Genomic DNA, 21434 nt, shown 5'->3' with positions numbered 1-21434 from the left:
AATGTGTCTAGACTGTCTATCTGTCTGTCTGCCTGTCTCTGTCTTTCTCTCTCTGTCTCTTTCACTCTGTATGTGTTTGCCACATGTACATTTGAATATACACATGTGAGGGTGGGTGTTCCTGCACATTTATGTTCATTCTACTGCAGGCTGGAGAACAACATCCTCTGTCAACCTTAGAAATGCCTTCTAGCTTTACTTTTTAAGACGGGGTCTTCCCTTGGTCTAGAGCTCACCACGTAAAGTAGGCTGGCTAAGGCACAAGCCCAGGAACCCTCTGTTTACTGTCTTCAGGCCTGGAATTTCAAGCCACACCACCATGACCAGCATCTTGAATTGAGGGTTTTGAATTCAAGCCTCTGTGCGTGCAGAGCAAGAGGGAACCCAACTGAGCAATCCCAGCACCCCAGCCCCGGCACTATGTCCTTTGCTGAACTGTACGTAATTTCCAGCCCTGGCTGTACATCCAACTCCTCTGAGAAGTTTTAGAGTAATCCCACTGCCTGAGTCAACCCCGTGGGCGTCCTGCTCACTGGCTTGAGCAGGGCTCTGCCTTCATCACAGTCTTTTTAAAAATCCCCAGATGCTTCTGATGTGGAAGCCAAGATAAAAACCACTGATTCAGCCAAACCCCAGTGAGGGCACAGATGAGCATGTGCCCAGGAATGGTGAGGTATTTAGGCAGGGCTCAGCACCTCCCATTCATTGGCATGCTAACAAAAATGAGCAAGGTTTCAGAGCAGAGCCCTGGAAGAAGTGAAATTCTTTTGCTTTGGAGACCTAGCCACAGAATGGTGGTTTCCTTGGGGATGGGTTGTAACTCACTTGTCTGATGTGTGTGAAACCTTGGGTTCCATCCCCAGGAAGGCATCAAATGGGAGGAATAGCACAGGCTTGCTTGTAATCCCAGCCTTTTGGAGAGTGAAGATGTTGGAACCAGAGAGTGATCTTTAGCTACACAGTGAACTGGAAGCCAGGAGTTCCTGTTCTTGAGACCTACCTGGGAGATTTGGGGGAGGTGAAAATATGGGGGGGGGGAGTCTCTCACTGAACCTGGAGCCTGCAGGTTCCATTAGGCATGGCTGGCTGGCCAGCTAACCCCTGAGAGCATCTGTCTTTGCCTCCCCGGAGCTGGGATGGCAGTCTACTGCTGCTCTTGCCTAAGTGCTGAGGGTCATCGTGCAAGCCTGATAAGAGCTTGACTAACTGAATTCTCTCTCCAGCCTATGGGGTCCTTCCTTAGCACTGATTATTGCAGAGGGACAGATTAAATTCATTGTTCCTCTCCCTTCCTATGTTCTGGAATAGTTCACAGCTTCTGCCTGCTCATCTAAGGCTCCTAGTAACATGGTTGAAAAGTATATTTTAACTATTCCGCTTTGTTGGAGGAATGTCTAGCCAGGGTGCTTTATATCATGTAGGATTTTAATCATCATCTTTGAAGGGCTAGAAAAATTGTACTTTTAGACTTGGGTGATGGCTTTGGGACTCAGTGGGTAAGAGTGCTTGCTTGTAAGCATGAAGACCTGAGTCCAAAGTTCTAGTTTGGGTGGTGGTGGCTACATGTGCTTTAACCCCGGTGCTCTGAAAAAAAGGGAATGAAGAATCACTGGGGCTTGCTAGTAGGCAACACAAACACACACATGTGCACACATACACATAAACACTCACACACAGGCACGTGCACATACACAGGTGCTTCCACATGCATACATGTGCACAAACACATGAACAAACACACATGCTTAACACCATGCGTGTGTACATACACATGGTTACACACACACACATACACATACAGGCACATGTACATATACACGTGCTTCCACACGAATAGTATTGTTGGGTTGCAGAGGTTGCCAAGGGGGTTATGTACTGTCGAAGCATAGGGATCAGAGTCTGGATTCCCTAGAACCCACATAAAAGCCAGCAATGTGGCCCGTGCTGTGCCTGCAGTTTCAGTACTTCTTTGATGAGATGGAGAATCCCCCGCAGCTCTCTGGTTTTCCTCAAGGAAGAAGGCAAGGGCTGACGTCCAACATATCTCCTGGCCTCCCCATGCATGTTCTTCTGCATGCACATGGACGGACACCTGCACATAGACACACACACACACACACACACACACACACTAGTGAGGATTATGTGATTATAAGCAGCGCAGACTCATCCTGGACAAAAAAGCAGAAGGTTGGGACAGTGGTGGGGTGAGAGGCCAGGAGAGGTTAGAACAGCATGGTGACCCATTCTTATGAAAAAACCATAGTGAAACCCACAGTTTTGTATACTAACTTTAAAAATCTCTCCTGGAGACTCAGGAAAGGAGGGTAAAGGAAGTCTCAGACAGGTTGGGAAGTTTCAGGCTGAGGAATGCTTGCTTTTAACCAGGCTTGGCTTTTATCAAAGTGTCCTGCAGAGAACTGGCTTCCCCAGGCAGGGCGCTGGGCTTCCCCCCTCCCCCCCCCCCCCCCCAGCTGTGAGCTGGTCACCTCCTCTGTTCTGTCCTGGGAGCTCGGCAGCGTTTGGCAAGCTGTGGCTGAAATCCTCCAAAAAAGCCTTGCGTTATATATATATTTAAAAAATCCAATGTTTTCTCTGAAATATTAATTTCCTTGCTCTAGGCTGTTGTGGGCTTTGCCTGGAAACTTAATCTCAGCCCCTGGGCTCTGCATTATGTGTCTGTCATTGAAATGGAGCTTAACAAGAATCACTTGATACCTTGGCAAGCCTTCCCTGTTTTAAACAGTCTTTTATCTTGGGGCCAGGGATTTGCGTTTGCAGAGGCTAGGCCCGGCTGACTCCAGCCCTGGCAGGTTGCAACTTGTTGCAGATCTAGTTCGGCCCATTTCTCTCACTACCAGGACCTCCTGGTGCTGCCACTCAGGGCTTAGGTTTAACAGGGGAGCTAATCCCTATCATTAGTTGTTGGTTGTTTTCTGCTTTTGCTTCACCAAGGACACCAAAGCCAGAGCAGCAAACTACCTAATAAAAGCCACTACCTCCCCAACCCCAGCACCCCAACACCCAGGGCCAAACTTTCAGAATACATGACACCCAAGGCTGAAGTAGCAATCTTCTCTCTTCCCCAGAATTCCATTCCATTCCCAGCCTGCCATATTATCCGTGGTCTCTCTTCTTGAGGAGTTTGCTTACTATCAGTTTTCTGTTTGTGTGTGTGTGTGTGTGTGTGTGTGTGTGTTTGGGGGGAGGAGTGAAGAGGTTTTGTTAGTTTGTCTTGTTGTTTTGTTTGTTTCTGTTAGCCCAGGCTGGCCAGAACGTTCTGTGGTCCTTCTTCCAGGTGCGAGGCTTACAGCGCTGGGCCATTTCTACCTCCAGAGAGTCTTCATTTTCCAATCTCCCCGAAACTTGAGGCTTCTAGGTCCTTTGAGATTTCTTTGATTGATAGGATGATGGTATACGTGGTTGTTACTCGTTCACATGCAGATGCACATGTGTGTAGGTGTGTATGCATGTGTAAGAGCAGGTGGAGGCCAGAATTCAAACTCAGGAGTCAATGACATCTCCCCTGGCCCCCTTGTTGAAACCCTGTGTTTCACTGGCCTGGAAGTCTCACACTGGGCTAGGCTGGCCATCAAGAGAATCTGCCTGTATCTCCTTCCTAACAGAGATCACCATCAACCATGAAGCCGCTCCATCTCCTCCTCCTCCTTCTCCTTATTCTTTTTCTTCCTTAGACAATGGGGATTGAATCTTTATACTTGCATGCTTACAAAGCAAGCATTTGACCCAGTGAGCTGTCTCCCCAGTCCCATGGATGTCTTATCCTGATGGGAAAAAAATCTCTCTATTGTTGTTCACATGTGACTTTTGAATGGCTAGTGTGACATAGAAAGTACGTGATTTTTATTTACTTTTTTTTCACTTTGGCAGTATTGATAATTGAACCCAGGGCCTCAGGCAAGTGCTACCACGGGGCTACTGCCCAGCCTGATTTTACTTATCTTAATCTTAGTTATGAAAAGTGTAGTTTGATGCTGGCTGCCTTACAGCTTGGGATCCTGCCCTTGACCTCAAGATTTCATGAAGGTGCCTCTTGCCAGAGGCCTTTGTGGGGACGCTGGAGTCTGGCTCCCGGCTTCACCTTCAGGGTCAGCTCCTGAAGGAAGAAAAAATGCACCATGACTTCTAACCTAATGTCCTTTCCACTGCTAATTCGGCTACTTAAACCTGGAGTTATTTATCTTTTACAAATTACTTACACTCATATCTGGATTTATCATCCCTCCCCCCCCCGTTTACTGTCCTAGCCCCCCCCCCACCCCACCCCCACCCCCGTGAACATATCCTGATTCCTTGGTCAGCAACTGTAGATAGGTTTTCAGGATTTGTTTGTTTGTTTGTTTGTTCTGTTAAAGATCAGATGAATTTGGCAGAAGAGAAGGATTTTTTTCCTGGAAACTGAAGATGGGCTATGGGAGGAACTTTCAAAAGTCTTGGAGGAATTATCAACAAGTGTATACTGAGAGCCAGCCAGGGCAGTACAGCCAATGTTGGAGATGCCCAGAGTGCAGCCAGAAACTAAACGGAGTCTGTTTAAGTTAAAAAACAGACTCAAGTCATAAATCAGAGGCAAATTTAATGGAAAGGACCAGAGGCTGGCCAGAGGTGTCTGTTATTTATGGGGTGTATCAGGAATAGCCTGGAGCAATGCCTCATCCCGTAAACCGCTCAGGTTTGGGGACCTCGGTTCTGCTTTCCAGCACGCACATGCAAAGAACTGGGCAAGGGCAGTAAGAGCCTGAAACCCCACCTCTGCGGAGGCAGACTCGGGAACTTTCTTGGAGCTTTCTGGCCAGAGAATCTACCCATATCAGTGAGCTGCAGGGATGGAGAGACCCCATCTCAAACGCGAAACTGGAGGGCAAGAGAGGAAGACCGCAGAGATTGACCCCCCCCCCCCAGCCTGTATGTTCACACATGTGCATGCGTGTACAAACACGGCACACACACAAGAATGTAAAGTTAAGAAAGTGAAGAACGGGCTCATTTGTCACGGTTACTTTTTTGAGCAGAGATTGGAGTCAAGGCAAGAAGAGGGAGGGTCTCGGGAGTGGGAACATTTCAGTGGAAGGAAAAACAGGGTAAGCGCCCAGTGGTGGCTGACTGGACGTCCAGTGGCTTGCCACCTCCTGCCCTCAGGCCAGTCCTCTAGGGATTTCTTTAGCCATTTCTGTGTGCGTCTCTCAATGCCTATTTCTTATGATGGACTCCGCAAGAATTGGGATCTAAGTGGCCTGGCTGGTCTGGACAAGAAGATTAGGTGAAGGTTGGAAGGACGATTCGTATCCAAATATGCTCTCCTGGTCATTTCCAGCCCCGAATCCTTCCTTCTCTCCAGCATGAGGTAGGTTTACCATTTGAATGGGGATCCAAGTGAAGAGGTCAAAGTTAAGCAGATGGTAGAGCTTCCAGAAAGGGACTTCTTGAGAGATCTGAAATAGAGTGGGGGTGATCACTCAGTTGATGAAGCCTTTGCCATGTGCAAGCAGGAGGTTCTGCGTGTAATCCTCAGAACGCATGTTAAAAACAAACAAACAAAGAGCTCATGGCGGAATTTATCATTGAGGAAGCAAAGACAGGTGAATCTCTGGGACAGTGTCCAGCCAACCCAGCCAAATAGGTGAGCTTTAGGCCCGTGAGAGACTCTGTCTCAAATAAACAGGGGGATGTTGCCTGAGGAGCAAGCACCAGGATTGTGCTCTGTCCTTCATACATATGGGTGCGTATGTGAACACACATTTACAAACACACATGTACCTGCACAAACGTGACCTTAAACATACATACACACACACACACACACACACATACACACACACATACATGCTCGCACATGCTTGTACATCAAAACGGGAGAACAATTTGTTGGAAAAATATACCTGTAGACTTTGTATATTTCATTTTCCTTATTAAAATCACTACTGTAATTGGCTCTTCTACACTGTGCCAACAGCTAGAGTACTGGCATGCTGGCTATGGCTTTCAACCACTGTGGCTTGACTATGGCCTTCTGAAATTCACAGAATTCAGCTCAGAGCTGAGCTTGAATATGCGGTATACAAGGATAGGATTCATATTCAGTTTTGACTTTTAATTCCACTGGTATCTGTCGGTCAGGCTGGGTATGTAGCTCAGTGGGTAGAGTGCACACTTAGCACACATAAAGCTCTGAGAGTCTATAAACTTCATTGCTATATGATGGAATTGGTCCCATAGAAAAATACCAAAGCTAGCCAGCTGGCCTCTTTGCCTCTTTGTTGTTCAACACACAAGCACACAGCAAGGGTCCCTTCCAAGGGTGAGCAATACGATACCATTTAAGTAGGATAAAGTGCTCTCTGGACACTGAGCCTGCGCAATGCCTCCGCCTTGAACTTTTCAGCCTTCACAATTGTAAAGAGTAAATGTTTTTTTCATTTTTATTTGTTTACACTTTTTAGAAGTTATTTGTATGTGTACCTATGTGCGTGCAGGTGGGCTTGCTTCTGTGTGGAGATCAGAAGCCGACTCGGGGTGCCTTTCTTGCTTTCCACTTATTATTATTTTCTTCAGTGGGGGTCTCTCACTGAACTCAGAGTTTGCCTCTTGGCTAGGCTGACTTGCCAGTGAGTTCCAAGACTGCTGGTATATAGCTCCTCCCTCCTCCAGCAAGTTACAGGCTAGCCCCTGCACCTAGCTTCTTTGTGTGTTCTGGAGATCTGGACTCAGGTTCTCAAGTTGGTAACAGAGCAGCAGGTCTTATACCCACTCAGCCATCTCCCTAGTCCCGATGTGGATTCTTAGTAAACAACACGGCCCAGGTGCTTTGCTACCACAGCACAAAGGAGCTAAATTCCCAGCCTCAGTGGGATCATTGTGATTTTTTAGGGGGAAGCTAACTTTTCTTGACGTTGGGGTCAGGACTATGAGTAAGGCCCAGGAAAGGCTGCCATCCATTCCACCCTTTCTCCTCTGAGCGCTCTGTGAGAAAACAAGCAAATCATCTGATTCGAGGGCAGATTCTCAGATTTTATTTCCCATTTCCTGCCCTTGGCTGTCTTTTCTTGAAGCCTGAACAATGCCAGAAACTCGGTTCTTTCTCCTTACTCTTCCGCTGCTTGGAAACGACGCAGGGGAAGGTTCCAGGGCCTGGTGTTATCTCAGAAACCCAAGTGGATCTCAGCTCACAGTCTGTTTTCTGTGGCTAGCCTGTCAAACAGAGTTTGGCTGCTAGGAATGACCATTGTTTGAATACGGGGCCAAGTGCCATGCACAGGGCTGATTCTGCTTTCATTTCCTGAGAACGGACTGCATCTCTGGCCTCTGAGGTCAGCTTGAATGCGCGGTATACAAAGATGGGATTCACATTCAGTTTTGACTTTTAATTCCATTGATATCTGTTAGACGGGCTGGGGATGTAACCTAGTAGGTAGAGTGCATACTTAGCACACATAAAGCTCTGAGAGTCAGCTCAAGAACTACAGGAAACCGGAGGTAGAGGTACACACGCCAGTGACCCAGCGTTCCGGAGGTAGAGGCAGAAAGATTAGAAGTTCAAGGTCATCATTGCAACACAAAGCGTTCAAGACCAGCCTGGACTGCATGAGACCCCACCTGAAACAAAGCAAACCAAACTAAACAAACAGACAAACAAACAAATGGGCGAGTTAAGAAGGCTCAGAGAGTAAAGGTGCTCACTGCATAGCCTTTTCTGGAGTCTACATGGTGGAAGAAGAAGAAAACTAATTTTCACAAGTTGCATTAGTTCTGTGACATGCACATCCAACCATGTACACACACACAACTAATAATTTATTTTTTAAATCCAGAATCTGGAATTTAATACTAAAACTATATTGAACCCTTATTAGATGGTAGAGCCAGGGCTGGAATAATGATATTTTCCCAGGAGTGGACAGTTCCATCTGTGTTGTTGTCTGAGTCGACTTGAGCAAGTCATGAAACCACACTTCTCCTCTGCAACCCAGAAAGGTGACCTGTGGGTGTTGTGTGGCACTCATTAAACAGAATCAACCGACTGCTTGTGAGCTAGACATTCATATGCAGTCGTGCCTGGGCTTTATCATTCCGTACCACTCCAGCAGAGGCCAGAGATGTCAAGTAAACACGGACACTTCTAAGGCTGAGGCTTTGAAATCCTTACCGTAAATGCTGTCCTCTGAACTAGAGCTTCCTCTTCTGCCCTGAAAGAAATCAGAGGAAATGCCTACAGCCTCTGTACGGAAAGTGGTCCTTTGTCACGTGGCAGAATTTCCTTTCCTCTGAACTCGTGACACCCAGATGGCATTGCGAGTTTAGTCTTGAGAGCCTGCTCAGCTGCAGTGTTCAGGGTTTGTATGTGAGCCTTGGGTGGGGACATGGAAGTTGAAAAGAGAGGGACTCTCACGAAACAAATAAAGCAAACAGGACAATGGACCTCAACTCGTTTGTGCAAGATGCTCTCTAGCCCCTTTTATTGTCTATGTGTGTGCATGTGTGTGTGTGTGCATGTGTGTGTGTGTGTGTGTGTGTGTGTGTGTGTGTGTGTGTGTGTGTGTTCTGGTGTGTGGAGAGCAGAGAGCAGCTTTGGGAGTCAGTTCTCTCTTTTTGCCACGTGGGTCTCAGCAACTGAATTCTAGTTGTCAGGCCTGGTAGAAGATGCTTTTAATCTGTGGAGCCACATGGCCTCCGCCACCTTGTTTTGCGAGCCTAAGGCTTACTGATTCAGGAGGCTGAGTGGCCAGCAAGCCTTGGGCATCTGCCCGTCTCCACGTCCCCGCATAGGGATTACAAGCATGCACCACCACACTTGTCTTCAGAATGCAGGTACTCATGCCTGCATGGCTCACTGAGTTGCCTCCCCTTTCCCTATTGGATAAATCATAAATATCTTCTTTTAGCTGGGACTGAAACACTTAGATTTCCTAGCTCGTGGGAGTTGGATTGAGAATGATTTGCAAAACAAATACACCTTAAAGATTATCATAAGCAACTGACCTGTTTGGTCCATGAAAAGACGCAGAGAGTTGAATAGCTAACTGCTCAGCCACCTGAGACTGGCTTTGGAGCCTTTTCTCCTTGTACTTCCAGTCGTATTTCCCTCTTGCCAAACTCTTCTCCAGAACAAATTGGAAGGCAGAATTCCTCAGTTAGCCTTCATGTAAGGAAATGGCTTGAGGAGAGAGTTAAAAAAAATGTTTTCTATATATCTGGATGCGCAGAACACCTCATACCTGGATACCTGAAGATACCCTCCCCAAGTTCTTTTCTACTCCCCTTGGCTATGAATCTAAGTGTGTCAGTTCTGTCTCTGAGAAAGCAAGCTGTACACAAGGCATCTTCACTTTGCTATTTCAGAACCCCACAGTTCTAAGGTGCGTTATTGCCCCGTCACCATAGCAATGTTCTAATTAGCATGTTGCTGGGCAGGTTGGTTCTCACCTGGTAAATATGCAAGAAGTCAACAGAAGGACCTCACAGTTGATCATTGCTCTTAAGTGGTTATGAACAATCAAACACACACATATGCACACACGTGCGTGCACACAGACACACACACACAAAGACCTAGGGATTGGAGTCAGGGCCACATGTGTGTAAGGCAGGTGCTCTATCACTGAGCTACAACACAGTCTGTGTGCAGTTCAAAACAGATGCTTTGGTTCTAGAAGGGTGGTTCAAAGATCCTTGAACACACTTATTATTGAACACAGAGGGTTCCACTTACAAAAAGTGTTAGTTCCTACCTAGAACCTTCCATATGTTTTCAAGCTCTTGCCATTTAGCAGTGCCTAGAGAATCTAAATCCCATGGGATTAGTTTCTTAAATTGTATTCTATCTAAAACCTCTGCTAATCTGCTAACCTCAGAACTCTAACTATACTTAGAGACTCCTCCCCTTGAAGTTCAGAGACCTCTCCCTGCTCTCGAAGCTCAGACACCCTATCCCTCTAACATCTACAATAGCAAGCTTCTCTGGGCTGTTGGCTGGGTCTCATCACTTTTCCTGTGGTGGCTAGCATCCAAAAGGAGATTCCTCTGAAATCCATCTCAGCACATCTCCCTGTTGAGCCTGGAAAGAATCTTTATAATTTACAACAATTATAATAATAGCCAATTCTATATTATCTGTTGAATGCTGTGTAGTACCTAGAATGCACCATGTAGCATGTGTCTGTCCGTTCAAACTTTCAGAAACATTTGTCAGGGTCCTTAAACTGCTGCCTTCCATTTGTACACCGGGACAGATTTAAGATGCTCTTAATCATCTTGAAAACTATTTATAAGCAGATACTGGCATTATTTTTTTTAATTATGTAGATGTATTTGTTTATCTGGGCATGCATGTTTGGCCTGTGTGTACATAAGTGTAACATGTGCATGCCTGTGTCATGGAGGTCAGAGGGTCACATCCTCTGGGACTGTTAGAAATGGTTGTGTATCACCTTGTAGGTTCTGGGACTCGAACCTGGGACCACTGCAAGAACAACAAATGCTCTTAATCCCTGAGTCATTTCTGTAGTCCCCTCTTCCCATTCTTTTCCTATCATTTTCTCATGGTACACTGCTCCATTGTTGTATGGAACATTACCTATCGAATGCGAGGGCAGAGTCATGCTTCTTTCTGACTTAGAACATTTTCACATGTTCTTCTCAGGTTCTCCATCTTAGCCCCAAGGTACTTGTCATTGCTCAGGAAATATGCTGACTGGATGCTGTTCGAGGCTGAACCTGGAATTGCCCTTGGTCTAGTTAATTTCATTGACTTGGCACAGACTAGAGGCATCTGACCGGTCTGTGGGCATGCTTCTCGGAGATTGTCTTGATACTAATTGATGCTGGAGAACTTAGCCCTCTGTGGATGGAGTTATCCCTAGGCAGGTAGTCCTGGGCTGGGTAGCAAAGCCAGATAAGCATGAACCTGCTGACAACATCATGCAACATCTTCCATGGTTTCTCATGTGAGTGAGTGCATGCTAGAAAACAAACAAACAAACAAACAAACCTCAAACAGGCCTGCCCTCATGTCCCTGCCTGGAGTTCTACCCCTGACTTCCCTCAGTGATGGTCTGTGATCTGGAAACATAAGATAAAACAAACCCTTTCCTCCCTAAGTTGCTTTTGGTCAGTGTTTTATCACAGCTACCTGAAGGCCTCAAGTCTTTGACCTCATTGTGCCTGGGCTTCAATCACTGTGACACTATGCAATAAATACCCTCTAAAGTGAGTGACGAGATAACAAATGTCCAATCTCTTTACTAGGAAAGTCACTGTCAAGCTTGGGATGTAGTCTAGTAGAGAAGAGTGAAGTGGGCAAGCACCAGGGCATGAGTTCAAATCCCTAGCAGCTATTTAACAAGCTAGACTCCCAAGGATCTTTTTTGAAATTTTTTCTTGCGTGTATGCATGTGTGTGTGTGTGTGTGTGTGTGTGTGTGTGTGTGTGTGTGTGTGTTAAGTGTTTTAAGTGTTTAGTATTTCCTCCCCATTATGGTATTCTGATTTGTGAACATGTCACACCAAAAGGAGAGGCGAGTGTCAATAGAGAGAAAAAAGAGATAGAGGGAGAGGAAAAGGAAGATGAGGGAGAGGGGGAGGGGGGAGGGAAGAGAGAGAGGAAAGAGAGGGAAGAGGGAGAAGGAAGAGGGAAGAGAGAAGAGGGAGGGGAAGAGGGAAGAGGGAAGAGGGAGGGGAAGAGGGAAAGGGAGAGGGTTAAGGGGGAGGGGGAGGGGAGGGGGAGGGAGAGGGAGAGGGAGAGGGGGAGGAAAGAGGAAGGGGAAGGGGGAGGAGGGAGGGGGGAGGGGGAGAGAGAGGGAGAGGGGGAGGAAAGAGGGAGGGGAAGGGGGAGGAGGGAGGGGGGAGGGGGAGGGAGAGGGAGAGGGAGAGGGGGAGGGAAGAGGGAGGGGGAGATAGATCCTCCTTAAGTGCCTAGAGAATCTAAATCCCTTCATTTCCCAGTGACACAGAATCTGTACTGGGAGGTTTTGGAGCTGCTTGGCTAAGGAGGAAGGAGGGAGATGAAAATCGTTTAGTTATTTGATGTTTGGGACTACAAAAAAAAATGATTGCCTTTCCATTCACCTAGTTTGTTTTATCTATAAACGGCTTTTTAAAAACATCCTTGCCAAATATATATTTTTAAACTCTTCAGGGACAGCCAAGTTTCCCCCGAAGTAGCTATTGGATTAATCTTTAAGAAATACAGATAATTATTACTTAATCCCTTAATTTACTTGCTGGGTGAATATAAATTTGTGCCTATGTTCTTTTTTTTCTTGAAAGAGCTGTAGTGAGCACTAAGACTCATGAGCTATTAATGGAAGTTGATGAAACCCTCGCAGCCAAACTCTATCCGGAGAACTCGCTCCATAAGCCTGGTGTACATTCACAGGCAGCTGCTCCCCTGCCCCTGCCCCTGCCCCTGCCCCTGCCCCTGCCCCTGCCCCTGCCCCTGCCCCTGCCCCTGCCCCAGCCCAACAGCATGGATTGTAGAGAATTCTTCATGGAGCCACAGGAAGGCAGTCTACAAGTGGCTTATTTATCAATCTTTAACTTGGACATTTTAACCAGACATTGAGTTTATACAAATCTTTTGACAGAATAGTGAACTGTGCTATTCAGATGAAGACAATATGGGTTGGGCTCTGATGGACACAATGTAGGCGGGGCTCTGGTCTTGGCTATTCTGCTTCTCTTAGGAGCTTTTCCTGTTTCCTTCCAGTCTTCTTGCCTTTTGTAACTGACTTGTCCCAGAGCCAATCCTATGAATAGTGGACAACCCTAAAGCACCAGAATGGCCTTCAGGAGAGCGACAAGGCCTGCTCGGGATTGTCACCCAAGGACCCAGCTAGACAAGATGCCCCAGAAGAACTTGCCTTTGCCTTTGGGTGAAGTTGCTGGATCTGCCCACTGCCCAGACTTGCCATAAGCATAAGGATACCCAGCACATGAGCACCGTCCAAGGAATAGAAGCTTCCTGCAGCAGAGAGGCGGGAGGTGGGATGGGGAACACATCCCGAGGGCCTGGGGAGGTGTCCTGTGCATGTGTCCTCTCTGAACCCCATCTGGGTCTGGCTGCTTTTCCTGGGTGCAGTAGCTCAGTAGCTTGGGCAGTCCAGCTTTGGACCACTCTGCGGTCCTGTTCGTGTGGGCCTTGTACTTGGTGCTGTGACAGGGCAGTGAATCTGTCAGAGGAGCTACATAGATAAGGTAGACTCTCCAGAGCGAATACAGGCTTACACCTGACGTGAGAGTGTTTGTGCCCCACACCTTGGCTGGCTCACTGCAGGATCTGACCTGCTCCTCTTTTCTTTCTTCATCTCTCCCTCTTTCATCTTGTTTATTTTCTCTGTCTCTGTCTCTCCCCTCCAGCTCCCCTTCTTCCATTTCCTTCCCTCTGTACCCCTCTTTTTCTCTTTCTCTTTCCTTTTTTTTGTGTTTGTTTGTTTGTTTGGTTGGTTGGTTGGTTGGGTTTTTGTTTTTCGAGACAGGGTTTCTCTGTGTAGCCCTGGCTGTCTTGGAACTCACTCTGTAGACCAGGCTGGCCTGGAACTCAGAAATCTACCTGCCTCTGCCTCCCAAGTGCTGGGATTAAAGGCATGCACCACCACTGCCCGGCTTCTCTTTCCTTTCAAAAAAACATTTTTGAACTGGGGTCTTACAATGTAGCTCAGGCTGTCTTCAATCCTCCTGCCTCAGCCTATCGGGTTTTGGGATTGCAAGTGAGGTTCATACCATGCCAGGCTTGAATGATCTTCGTCAGAGCAAGCCAGGGAGGCCAGAGCCCACTGTTGTCTGTGTTTGTCTCTGTCATCGTGCGGTTCAGGGGCTCTGTCTTTAAGTCTTCAGTCTCGATGACAAGGACAGAAACTGCCACCAGATCTTTTTCTTTTCTCAGCAACAGGGAAGAGGAAGAAGAGCCCCGTGGGCCAGGCATTTCTAGTGACCCTGATCTTTCACTGATTGTTGAGATTGTTGTAGTTACCGAGCAGGAAGCACAAGGCATTGCAAGTAGATTTCAGAGCATGAAATTGGTCGTCCTTGACAGGTTTTAATAAAGTGCTAATGAAGTGCCTTGAATATGGATGTGTGCTTGTGTGTATATGTTGGTAGTGGAGAATGACCCCAGATCACATTCTGGGAGAATGTCACCTGTCTTTTTCTAGACAGTGTTTCTCACAGACCTGGAGATCACCGAGTAGGCTATGCCAACTGCCAGCAAGTCCCAGGCATCCTCCTGTCTCTACCTCCTAGCACTGGGATTACAAGAGTGTGCCACTTCTGACTTTTGACGTGGGCTTTGGGATTGAACTTGGGTCCTCATGCCTTGCAAGGCAAACACTTTGTTGACCAAACACTACTATCTCCACAGCCCATTTAATAAAGTACAGTGACCCCTGTCACCTTCCTTCAGCCTCTGTGATTTCACAGTAAGGTGCTGTCTAGCACCGATGCCCAGGGACCATAAGACATTGCCTCCTGGAGACACTCACTTCACTCTTCCATGGCAAAATACTTTAATGACACAAGGAAGTGGAGTCAAGACTTTTTTTTTTTAACCCTGAAACTTAGTTAGGAAGCATTTTTGCATCTGTTGGATGGCTTGCAGTAATTGTCTTCCATATTGCGTAGGAGTGGGAACTTTTGATTCCCACAGACTTGCTTCTTTGTTCTGGGGGGGAGGCCATGTGACAGGCCAGTGGGCTGGTCCCACCTGGTCTCCTGAGCCGTGGGTGTTAGCTGCCGGCATGGCAAACCACATCGCTGTCTGCCAGATGGTGGCTTGGGTGTCTGACTCTGAAATGCCAGCTGCAATTAAAACCCATTCCGAGATCGAGTCTTTCAGCGTGGGCCCAGATGGCGAGCTGGCCTCTGGGCCTGCGATCACTTAAGAGGCCAAGTCTAAGAGAAAGCAGATGGAAAGAGCTGTAGGAGGAGACATGCTGTGAAGAGCAAGGAAAACAGCCTTCCATTTTGCCAGCTCTAAAACCCACAGAGAAAAGGGGAAATGGCGGGTCTCCCTGCTGCGTGCAGTGACCCTCTACCTCAGATAAGAATAACTTCAGACTTGCTAGGCGGATGGATGGGTTGAGTGTACAGAGCTAGGTGTAAAGTGTGTGTGTGTGTGTGTGTGTGTGTGTGTGTGTGTGTGTGTGTGTAAACCAGAGGGCAACATCAGGTGTCATTCCTCAGGTGACAAATATTTACCTTTAAAAAATGTATATTATTTAGAACAGGGGCCTTCATTAGTTGGAGCTTGCCAAATAAGTCAGCTAGGCTAACTGGCCAGCAGACTCCAAGAATATGCCTGTGTCCAACTTCCAATTGCACTGCCATGCCCAGCTCCCTCCTGCCTGCCTTCCTTCCTCCTTCCTTCCTTCCTTCCTTCCTTCCTTCCTTCCTTCCTTCCTTCCTTCCTTTCTCTTTCTTTCTTTCTTTCTTTCTTTCTTTCTTTCTTTCTTTCTTTCTTTCTTTCTTTCTTTCTCTCTCTCTCTCTCTCTCTCTCTCTCTCTCTCTCTCTCTCTCTCTTTCTTTTGTCTTTCTTTCTTTCTTTTTTGTCATGGGGGCTGAGGATTAAAATCCGTTCTGAGCTATAGTCTCTCTATCCCACATTTAGCTTTTTAATGAAACCTTAGTCCTGGCACTGCCATGAAGCTATTCTGCATATACAATTGGCAGCTGTAGTTAATTGTTTTTGACCAAAGGAGGTTACCATCGATCATGTGACTCTGTTGTACACTACAAAAGTGAGCAGTGGAGTTTCCTGGGGAAGAACTCTGACCAGAAACTTCATCATGAGTTCCTGTCTGGTTTCCATACTTCTAGTCTGCTCTATGAATGTCTAACACACCAGCCCCCACAGCTCTGTGAGCTTGTGCACGAGCTACACCTGCAGATTCAATATTTCCCCTGAGGGATTTGAGTGTGTATTCACACTTGACAAGCTCAGCTTCAAGGCATAGTGAGTTCTGTTCACTACTTGCTGTGGGTTATTCTTCAAGATGCTTTGCCTTCGACTGCAGCAATAGCAATGGCACTCTTAAATATACAGCACCAAGCCAGGCATCACAGTCATGTGTGGAGTCAATGAGTTCTCAGGTTCTCCACAAACCTGGACCGTACTAAAGGGGTGCATGAATTCAGAGGTATATGAGTAGGGCTGGTGAATCGCTCATCAGATATAAGTCCTCTTTGCACAGTCCTGAAGAACCTAGTTGGATCCCTGAGACCCAAGTAAAGCTGGAAGAGAAAACCAACTCTACAAAGTTATCCCGTGTCCATGCTAGGGCATGCTGTGCCCCCACCTCACATACACGAGAATAATCAATAATCAGGAGAACACAGTTCAATGTTACATGAAGACACTGCTGGCAGAATGTTAAGCATTCTTGATGAATTTTCCCCTAACCTTCCAGCCACCAGTAAACACTGTTTCAAAGACATGGGCCAAGAAGTCCTAATCCCAATTTAAAAATCTGAGCCCTTCTTACCCCCACAATCCTTAGACAACAGTGCTTGTCTAGAAATTAACACCTCCCTTCCCAGTGAGAGCTCAGAGCCTTCGGCAGTGAGTTTGGGGCAATGGGAGAGAACGATGCAGTAACCTTTGTGCCGGGGTGAAGGTTTTGCTATTACTCAAGGGCTTGTGGAAGAGAAGTGAAATGTGTTATGTCTCATGAGTCTGTCACATGCTCTGACAGCTGTCCCTTTCATAGGACAGCATGAGACTTTCTAGGTGAGAGAGCCTCCTATTACTGGAACTTCTTTTCAGAGAACACTTCGAATAATTAATTTGCCTGCTACTGGTATAAAATTCCCAAAGGATGGCCAGCCGCTAATGGAGGATCTGTAGCAATTAAAATGTGTTGCCTTCATAGCAGACTGTTTAAGCAAACACACGGTGTGTAACAAAGCTATCAAACTGAAAAGCGTTTTGAATTTTGGGTTGAGGTTGTTGAAGAGTCAGTTAGGTTGTCTTGGTGGTGTTGGAGTTGTTTTGTGTCTTTACATAAGGGCTGGTGAAGTGGAAACTCCTGGTTTAAGCCTACAGTCTGGGGACTGAAGTCAGGATCTCCTGCTTGCAAGGCAAGTGATGCACTGACTAGCTCACCCCTCCGGCTAGGAGAGAGTTCTTGGGTTTGTTTAGAATTGTATCTTTGTCCCTAGCTGTTGATCTAGATGCACATCCTTGCGGTGCCATCCCTTTGGCCTCTGAAGCATCACAGATTAAACATAAGAATCACTGCTGTGTGCGTAAGGGCTTGGCTGGCACCGATTCTCCCTAGGGATTGGGACAGGCATATGCAGCACGACTGCCTCCCTCCACCTGTCCTCATGACCTCACGAGGTCTTTGGGAATTCTTGAGGGAGGGAGGCTTGGGATTTCACCTGTTGCTTTGAGGCTGCTGGGGCATTTGTGACCCTCCTGAAAGCATGAACTGAACAAAAGCTGGTGTTTCTCTGCTCCCTGTTCCAGAGTGAATTCGTAAAGCTTTTAACAGAATGACATGAGGCCAACACAGATGACCAATATTGCTATAGTCTGAAAGTGACTGTCTTGCCAAACAGTTTCACAAAAGGCCAGGGGGTGGCTGTCACATACAGGGAAGAGAATATTGGTCTAAAGGGAAAAGGTTGAAGGTTTATAGGCTTCCGGGAGCTGATGGGATTGTTAGTGGGCAGTGATCTCGGTCAGCTAACCTCTGTCAGGGGTTCCCAGGTCAGGGTGAATTGTATTGATCATGCCTTGTGTAAGGTTTTCATAGAGGAATCCAAGGAGGTAGAAAAGGAAGAGGAGGGAAGAAAATATCCCGACTGAACCTTAACTGTGGTACCTTCTGCTTTGCTGTAATGGTGGAAAAATGAAATAAACAAAAAGGCAAAGCGTGCCCCCAGCTGGCGCTGAGAAGTCTACATTCCCCTTATCTACTGCCCTTCCAAATGCCCACGCTTCCAAATGTGAGGTGTGGGGTGCTGTTCCCCTTTCTCTCAAAGATCAATGAAGAGACTTTCTCAGACCTCCTAGGAGGGCAGCAGGCAAGGTGATCTGTGTCATGCTGCTCTGGTCAGCTCAGGTTGTGGCAGGGAGCATCAAGAGCTTTGTGAGTTGCTCTCTTAGTTTCCCTCCCCCTCCCCTCCTCCCCCTCCCCTTCCCATTGCCCTCCCCCCCTCCCTTCCTTCTTTCTTCCTTTCCTTCCTTTTCTCTCTCTATTTTGCTGGCCCCATCTGTTTCTTTCCTGTTAGGCCTGTTTGCCCAGCACCAGCCCTAGGCACTTACCCCTGTCAACACCTCTGTTGGGTGGCTTCTGTAGCCGCTGCTGTCATCAGTCTCCTCTGCTTTTGTGGCTACCCTGTCATTGTGTCTCTGTTCTCTCACATCTAAGCTTTTGCTAGACAAGAACTGGCCACCCCGGGAAAGGAGCCGCACAGGAGCAGATGCCATCTTTGGGGGCTTTCCTCACAGGGGAGCTCTTCCCAGGGTCATTGGGAAGTTTTCCATCAGCACTGCACCAGTTTGAGATTGAAACAGGCTCTCAGGTAGCCTGTGCTGGCCTTGATCTCCCTGTGTAACCAAGTGACCATTGGGAACTTGTGATCCTCCTGCCTCTACCTACAGGGTGCTGGGATGCTAAGCATGCCTCACTTTGTTGCATTTATGTGGTGCTGAGGGGAACCAGAACTTGAGCATGCTACCAGCAGAGTCACACACTCAGCCCCTTGATTTGCATTTGTCCTGGACTTCCTCCCACCCCACCCCCATTAATTGTAGCTTAGAAATCTTAATCAACATTGCACATCAGAATCATCTGTGTAGCCTCAAAAAGTCCAGAGGCCTTGGGGCTGGAAAGATTGCCCAGAAGTTAAGAGTGCATGGTTTTCTTGCAGAGACTGGAGTTCAGTTCCCAGAACTCTTACCTAGAATCTCACAAGCATTTGTAACTCAGCCTCCACAAGGGCTCCAGCTCCCTCTTCTGACTTCCAAAGGTACCCACACCCGCATGAGTATAGAGGCTTCTATCGCCATGACTACAACAACTTATAGAAGAGAGTGTACAATCAGGCTTTAGATGGTTTTAGAGGGACAGAGTCCATCATGGTGGAACAAAGACATGGTGGTAGAGTCAGCTGAGAGCTCACATCTAGATCCACAAGTGGGAGGCTAAAAGCACAGTGAGAATGGTGGTAGTTTTTTTAAACCTCAAATCTCATCACACCTAGTTCCTCCAAGACCAAACTTACCCTCCTTGTCCTTCCCAAAGAGTTTTACCAACTAGGGACCAAGTATTCAAGTATATGAGCCTATGGGGGGGTGGGGGGCAGGCATTCTCCTAGTAACCCAAGGCCCAGGCCACCTTCAGAACCATTCAGTCAGGACATCTGAAATCCACCCAGGCTTTGCTGTTTCTCTGGCTGCTTAAGAGTAGTACTGCCTGGTCCACAGTGGGAATAGTTGGTAACCACCGATCTAGACTAAGATGTTAACATGTTAGAAGGCTAAATGGCTAAATTCCATCTCCCAAAGACTTGATTTTCTGTTGAGAAGACCATCAGAGTCTCCCAGCCAGCAAATAATGTTTAGTCCAAACACACCCAATACCAAGAGGGGGGTGGGAAATCTGATTGTGATAAATACAGTCTCCTATTTCTTTGTTTTATTATCTTGTAAGAAAATCTAAGGGATCGAATGAATTGTTTCACAAATGGATCCAAACATAACCATTGCAGAAAAAAAGTATATCCATTGTTATGTTGCTACCAAATTTAAACAAGGTCCGGAGCCCATTGAGGCCTATATTTTTAGCTAAGCAGAGAACGTTCTGCAAGACATTGAGGATTTCAAAATAGTTTCTTACCTAAAAATATCCTTCCCGAAATGAGCTAGAGGCTAGAGAGGGATGAATGGGCTTGCTTTTTTCCTTCTTCTTCTGTGTTTACTGTTACCACAAGAAAGCAGATCTTAAATATATAAGCTTGTATTTTTAGAGACCCAGGAAGCAGGTGTTGTGCCCAGGCAACAAAGAAGGTCACAGGGTGAAATGCTGAAGACAGAAATCTAAGATTCACAGCAAGGAAAGTAACTGTCGGGAGGCAGGCATTGGAGTTGGTACCTTCAGGGCAGGAGTAAGCTAACACCAGGGGAGTGAGTGAGTACAAGGGGCCCTCTCAGACCTCCCGAAGGGGACCTCTTGCAGAAGTCCCTCCCTTTTGCCTCAGGGCCAGCGCCTGTCCTTCAGCCCCATGCAGCCCAAGTGTCTAATCTTTAGTGTGGTAAAGAAAATGAGTTAACTCTTCTCTGTTTGCTGGAGTGCATGGCAGGGTTGTCTTACTGGTCAACTGCAAGATGTTGCTAACAAACTCAATTCCTCTCTGCTTAACGACTACATACCATGTGACCAGCCGCCTCCCACTGCTTCTGCCTCCCCTTGGTAGACTATACCCTCAAAGGATGAGCCAAAAGCCTTCCTTTAAGTTGCTATTTTCCTGGGTACTTGGTCTCATCAGTGAGAAAAGGAACTAAGACAGATTCCATATGGCGGGTTCTCTTCGACACACTGGAGATAGTGTCTGAACAAGGTAGACCGAGGCTCTCGGAAATATAATTGTTGGCAAGTTATTAGGGAGTGCGTGACCCACATAGCCTGACCAACAATCAAACAGAACCATTCGGTGGTTATTAGCTGCCCACTTTAGGATGAAGAGTATTGTTTAATTAGAGACCAAAGGTGGCAGAAACGAACACTGAGGATTGAGCTAATGCGTTGAGGCTGTCATACCCTCCAATGTGAGGAATGAGGGTGAGAGAGCTGGGGTGACTGTGGTGTGGGGGGATGTGGTCTGAGAAGTGTCAGGTCACTAGCAGGTCCTTGAGGTGTAATCAGATTTCCAAGGAGAGCCAGTAGAGCAGGGGTGGAAGGCAGTGGGGAAACACAAGACAGTGTGGGCAGAGTCAGGGAGCGAATCTGGGAGGAGACATAAGCCTGGCCGTTCCTAGCCCTCACCTGAGAGAACTGTCATGGCCTTTGCACAGGGGATGGTTCCACCACTGTCCTCGGCCCCTTCTTTACTCTTCTAGGTGGAAAATTGACTCCACCTCAAGGACTTGCAGACAGCCTCCAGCTTCTCTGACCATACCCCTGTCCCCTCTGCTTTCTCATCCCTCATTCCTCACATTGGAGGGTACAGCCATCTGCCTGGGACCACATCAGCTCAACCACTAGCATCTGTCACTGCCACCTCTGTATTTCACTGTGGTGGTGACCTCCCTGCCCACTTGGGCAATGACTTTTCTAGTGTCTCCATCTTACGTGCGCACCTCTAATCGATTCCCGTGAGCTGGTCTGATCTGTTTACTTATTTATTTTAGACAGGGTCTCATGTACCCTGGACTGGCTTTAAAGTCCATATACATAGCAGAGGATAACCTTGAACTCTTGA

General features: G+C 47.1%; 1 protein-coding gene and 1 long non-coding RNA gene across 3 annotated transcripts in view; one reads left to right on the top strand and one right to left on the bottom strand.

The window, feature by feature from the left end:
• Tgfbr2 (transforming growth factor, beta receptor II) overlaps positions 1 to 21434 on the top strand; it is an 87669-nt gene that overhangs the window by 21697 nt on the left and 44538 nt on the right. The gene's annotated exons all lie outside the window — the stretch shown is intronic.
• Positions 3873 to 8298, bottom strand: Gm31292. The gene is made up of 3 exons (XR_379937.4): positions 8165 to 8298; positions 5376 to 5453; positions 3873 to 4117 (listed from the first exon to the last, which is right to left on the bottom strand). It is a non-coding gene; the product is annotated as a predicted gene, 31292 (long non-coding RNA).

This window comes from Mus musculus, chromosome 9 (assembly GCF_000001635.26).
Source record: "Mus musculus strain C57BL/6J chromosome 9, GRCm38.p6 C57BL/6J".
Taxonomy (NCBI): Eukaryota; Metazoa; Chordata; class Mammalia; order Rodentia; family Muridae; genus Mus; species Mus musculus.
Note: the sequence above shows the minus strand (reverse complement) of the source record. Positions and strands in the feature narration are given on the sequence as shown.